Below are 6618 nucleotides of genomic sequence, written 5' to 3' on the forward strand. Positions count from 1 at the left end.
CCATACAGAACAGGAATAACAGGGCACCATCATCAGGACAGGGAATACCAGAGGCACCGTCATCATAACAGGAATACCAGGGGCACCATCATACAGGACAGGAATACCAGGGCACCATCATACAGGACAGGAATACCAGGGGCACCATCATACAGTACAGGAATAACAGGGGCACCATCATACAGGACAGGAATACCAGGGGCACCATCATACAGAACAGGAATACCAGGGGCACCATCATACAGGACAGGAATACCAGGGGCACATCATATCAGGACAGGAATACCAGGGGCACCATCATACAGGACATGGATACTAGGGGCACCATCACACAGCACAGGAATACCTGACGCACCATCATACAGGACATGAATACCAGGGGCACCATCATATCAGGACAGGAATACCAGGGGCACCATCATACAGGACAGGAATACCAGGGGCACCATCATATCAGGACAGGAATACTAGAGTCACCATAATACCGGACAGAAATATCAGGGGATTCAGCATAACAGGAATCACAAAGGGAATCCAATGATCATTTCTATTAATTATATTCTAGAGGTTCAGTTCGTTTGAATATTTGCTACTACCACCAAGACTCAGGCGCGCCCCAAGCTACACTCAGGTCAAGAATACCTAAGGCACCGACATAACAGGAATCACAAGAGGAATCCAATGATCACTAACTGATCATTCTATTAATCATAATCTTGAGAGATACAAGCATAGCGACTAAACACAGGCACTGCATCGACAGAGACTTTAAGGACTGTACAACCAAATACTAACATGAACATGAAATACAGAAATAAATAATACTTGAACATAAACGCAATTGAATCAAACCACAGACAATTGGTTTAGATTATTTCTAACTGAACCAATGAAAAATCAGCACAGACAATCCCAGCACAATAACTAACCTTTTTCAAATCTGCATCCTTGCAGGCTTTCTCCCAGCAGTCACCTACCGCTGTAAGTAAGTACAGTAAGCGTATGGCAATATTGAAGCAAAATAGGTGTGCAGACAACGACGGTTGAAAATGAAAGCCACTATGCATCAAGAAACAACTTTTTGTTTAATCTGTAAAGCATAATAATAAGAAGAAGAAGAATCTGAAATTTGAGGTTGATTTTGCTCATGGCGATGTACTGCTGGACGGTACAGCGATGGGAGTAAACCAGGTGAAGTCCTTCACCAAGTCTGCCCAGAGTCGGTCTTTTGTGGAGAAGCTTTATGAGAAGCCATTGCATCGTGTGTACAAGCAATGTGTGGAACAGAATAGCAATCCCACAGACTCCTTCGCCTGGATGAAGTCTGCTGGTCTCAAATGTGAAACTGAGGGCTCTCTTTTTGCTGCTCAGGACCAGTCACTTTACAGAGACTGTTCAACACCTTGTCAGTGGATGCCCTTCCTTGGCACAAACAGAATATCTTAAGAGACATGATGGCATAGCTCGTTGCTATTATTATCGTCTTCGCCATTCCTGTGGCTTTGCCTCCGAGGTCCATCCATGGTACGACCCTGAACATGTCCAGGACGTCATGGAAAATGATGCTTTCAAACTTCTGTGGAATAGGCCCATATACAGCCTGAGAAGAATTCCTGCCAACAAACCTGATCTTGTCCTTTTAATTGAATTTTCTGTCCCTTTTGACAGCAACGTGTTTGGCAAGATTCAGGAAAGGCATTCTAAATATGCGGACCTCGCCTTTGAAATGACTCGCTTGCATCCCAAGTACTCTGCCGTTAGGCTCCCCATTGTTCTCGGTGCCCTTGGTTTGGTACCTCCCGATCTCTTGGGGCAGATCAGGAGAGTGCCCGGGTTTTCCCCTGGGAGAACAGCCCTTCTGATACTCTGAGTAATGCAGAAGGCTGCAGTGTCGGGGAGCCTTCATATTCTCCGGAAAGTTCTTGGTGGGTTCGACTAGGCAGCGTTTTCTGGGAGAAGTCCCATTCGCTGTCTGGACTGCGTGTAGAGGGGGCAAGGGCCCTGAGCTGATGATGAGCCTTACTAGCCTGACTGTGCCATGATAACCCGAACCCTCTCTGCTGCATATTATCTTTAATCTGTAAAATAATCAGCTGCTATTACTACTACTACGACTTGCATGGTTCCTATCAAGTATGTTTGTTTCATAGTCTGTTGAAACTGTTGCTGCTACAACTACCACTATTACTACGGCGACAACAATTACTACGACTACTTTCGCCACTACTGCTATTAATAATAACGATGATAATAACCGTGCATACAACGTATTAGGTTTAAGAAGGGTTTATGATGACTATAAATGCATTCGCAGAGCATTTCCAATGAGTTCCGTTGAATAGCTAGTATGTGAATTATCATGACGAATATACGATCGATGAGAGCTTGTATACGGATTTAAACATGGCATGTATCAAACCTTGGAACAGAAAGTAATATGGTATTGCTTAAGCCTGACAATCAAACCCAAGTGCGCACTGGGAACAGACACATAACCCACTGACCTATACCAACTCCCCTCGCGGCATACGAAAATGACATATTAAGTGAAAGTTGTCTACATTGTGAGGAATTACCGTTTAATCCCACAAACTAGCTAACGTCATAACTCGCCCAGATATATCGTAGATTAATGTCTCATTTCTCGTGTAAGCAGCCGATTCCATTCTAGCCTCGGGCCGTGCAAGTCTCGGATCCAGATGAAGTAGCTTAATTTTACAATAGCGACAAAACCTGGCCTGTTTATATTCCGATCACGCTGAGCGAGCGTGGGTTTCGTCCGTGACAACTATCCGAAAGCTCAAGAAATTTAACAGAGAACAATTTATTAGACTATATTTGCTGAAGATAATGTGTCCTTTTCGACATGTTACTTGCGGTAGAGTGTCTGAAAGCTTATAAATGCATCAACATACTGGTACATGCTAGTGATGTGCTGTCTGAACAAACGTTAGTCGCATTTATCCGACGTATCATAGGCAATTCTCGGGTTTCGTTTCCCATTAAAATAGTAAATAAATAATAAAGATGAGTTTAATCATGTAAAAAATATATTTTGCAAATGAACATCTGTCTCAGATGAAGCTCTAAAATGCACGGACAGATGAGACCTGTATTTTTAACTAATTCTTGCTTTTGTAAATGAGTATTTTTACAAGAATGATGAAATGCGTAGTGTAATCCTTTTCAGATTGCTAGCAGATGCAACAGTATCTAGCTGTTTGTGTCGTAATGTCCCTAGCTTGATGAGAAGATCATGTATTCCAAGAATTTAAACAGACACAAAGCTCACCTATCTTGTTCCTGGAACAAATGTAATAGATTTTGAATTACATAATGAAAGGGTTAACAGAATTTGTGTGCTTTGTATTCTGTGACAACCATTATGGTATCCGATGCATTGTAACAATAAGCAACACAACGTTGGGTTTACAGATCTTACGTAAGACGCGACCAAATAGCACACCGAAATACACGCCTCCAATTGAATCATACTGGCCATTTCATCCGTAGATTGCCTCAAAAATATCACGTTCGCTATACAACGAATACCGTTGGATGGACTATTATGCTTCGACGTGAAAGTGGCTATAATGTTTTTAAGAACGGAGGTGCACATTTGCCACTTGCTGATGATTCGGAATCCATCACGCGGACACATTTTGTCTCAGTCACACCACAAACCTTAACTCGCGGCAAACGGTGTATTTTGGGAAAATGCTTCTCACCACCAAGAGCTAAGCTTCCACGTAATTTAATCACGCCTTAAATGTACCGCAATTTTCTTTTATTATTTGGGGGTAAAATGTATTCAATTTCATACATTAATCACAGCATAGCAAATACTATGGCGGTAGACATATATTCTTTCCGAATCCTCCCGTTTAATTGTATTACATATGAATAAGTCATGAGTATCTGAACCAACACTCAGTCGAATACACTACAGAATATTTAACATGACGCAGTCATCGGATCACAGGCTTGTTCAAATCTTTACTCGCACTTGGGAACAGACACAGGTGTCGATTTGGTGTTAATGGCGTTAGACACGTTCGTCCTCTCTGGCAAACACGGCTTGCCTCCATCAACTCCACCGGAGTGAGCAGAGACTGACGCACTCGACAACAATTAGTGGCTAATAACGGGGAGGACAGGGTTGGTGGAGGACGGAGAAGAACAAATGGCGGGAAATTGGTTCAGCTGTCGTCTGCTGGTCAAGTTCCGCACTGTAATGCTGGCAACTAAGGGATCGATTTCTGATTTGGGGTCGCACTACTGAATCTGTCATCCTGTATTGTTGAAACAGAACGCCGGACAGACTTGCCTTCCTTTCAGGTGACAAACGATAACACGTGAACACGTCCACCGATTGATGTTGTTTTCCTGGAGCGGGTCTGTGATGCAGTGCTGGGATGAACAGACGTCAGACAGCTTGGCAAGTCGACAGGCCTTCAGCCACTGGTGACTGTGGCTGGAATTTACTGATTATCAAGCTGTAGGGTATTGCCCTTTAGTTTGATAAGTAACCAAGTATTGGTTGACAGTCATGAAGAACGAACGCTTTAACCACTCGGCCATCAACTCGCCTTTCATCCACGTAGTCACCATGTCTGGTCTGCCATTGGTCAGTCAAACTGATCCCCTTTGGGCTACCTGGGAAGAAATATGCACCAGTACATCATGGTTGTTTCATGAGCTGGCAAAATCGAGCATCGAGTGCTTACAATGTGTATCCTAGCTATGCGCGTGTGAAATCTGGTCTAAAGATTGCTCAAGGATCCCTAACAGAAAACTACGTCAAAAATGACCATAGACCTTAAGAAGAAATATTTACAAAACATTTTAACATATATCTCAGTAACAAACGTCCATTAATGATGTTCAGAGATCTCCATTAGTCGTCCATGAATAGTGTTCACAAATCTCTACAACGAACACCAACTGAGGGTGTTCATATACCTACAGTTTAATGTGTTTAATGACCTCTAAAAATGTAAAACCAACGAGGGTGTGAATAGATCTGTTGAGTCAATACCATTAAGATATATCTATATGGATTGAATCAAACTCCATCAGAAGTTTTCATGCATTTCTACAAGCAAAACTAATTACATGGATCTGTTGTAGAAATAGATTTCTGGAGGGAACACTCATTGGAGCCCCCTTTAGGGGAGTGAGCACCCACTGAAGGTGTCTCGTGGTATCAAGGGGTGGTGTGTGTGTGTGTGTGTGTGTGTGTGTGTGTGTGTGTGTGTGTGTGTGTGTGTGTGTGTGTGTGTGTGTGTGTGTGTGTGTGTGTGTGTGTGCCAACGGCAGCGATCTGTATATTATTCAGTCCAGACCAGACAAACCTGTGATCAACATCCTGAGCATCGACCTCTCATTAAACGGCAATCATGGGTTGTTGAAGATCCATTCTAACCCGGATCTTCACGGATACCATAGAACTGCTGTTGTAATACCGATTAAAAGAGTTCACAGACCTTAACATCCCTGAGACTTGTTCCATATGGATAGAAGAAGCAAATATACCAAGTGTTTATAGGTCTCTATATGCAAAATCAATTAGAGGTTTACATATATGCCTTGGAGGAACGCCCATTAAATGTGTGCATACATCACTGGAATGAATATCCATTAACAGATGATAAAACTCGCTAAAAACAACCACCCATTAAAAGATGCTCATTGATCTCTGGAACGAAGACCAGTGAAAGGTTAACACACACATCCATAATGAACATCCTCTAAATATTGCATACACATCTAGAAGGTACACCCATTTAAGGGTTGCATATTTTGCTCATAGCAGCCCTTGTTAAAATGTGTTGATAGACATTGAGAACCAAAACCAATTAAAGTTCGTCATAGGTGTTTAGAAGAAACGACCATTAAAACGTGTACATAGATATTTAGATATTATATATTCTAAGATGCTTAGCGCTTAGAACAATCGAAAAAAATACATTATCAGACAATAAAGGTATAGTTTTTTGATGACGTAACAATTGAATGACGTTATCCCGTCACTGCGCCATTCTAGTGTGCCCCCTCGTAATCGAACCATTTTACATTACGTCACAGTGTAAGCGACGTCACGATGCATGTCAGTTGTCTTCGCCTCGTACAGCCTCCTACAGTAAACTACTGCGTTGCACCCCGTTTCTTGGTTTGCAGTTGCTTCACTCACCTAACATCACTGGTGGAAACATTACGTTTATGTTTTCTGACGTTTTAAATGTCTCAATTCGACTCGCAAGTTTTCAGCGACACGATAACGTTCGCAATGTTTACATTCCCACAATGCAATCGTGGAATGTCGCTAGACTACTCAGCTTCGTCTGGATGTACTGATCTAAACATACGTTGGTAGTAGAAATGCGACGTTCACATGGTTTACGTTAATCACAGATGTAATTAAAATACTTTAGAGAAGATATTTAATCCGAACGTAAACCGTCATGAAACTGTTTATCATTTGTTTTTCTGGTAACGTTCGTCTTAACGTAGGGGGGGCAGACACATCAATAGAACAGCGCGCCAGCTAGCCCTGTGCGAGGATTCTTAATTTAGGTCACCGACACCGTCGTTTGTTTTCTGCCATAAATTAATCGT

This window comes from Haliotis rubra, unplaced genomic scaffold (genome assembly GCF_003918875.1).
Source record: "Haliotis rubra isolate DU_JTF1 unplaced genomic scaffold, ASM391887v1 Scf943, whole genome shotgun sequence".
Classification (NCBI taxonomy): Eukaryota; Metazoa; Mollusca; class Gastropoda; order Lepetellida; family Haliotidae; genus Haliotis; species Haliotis rubra.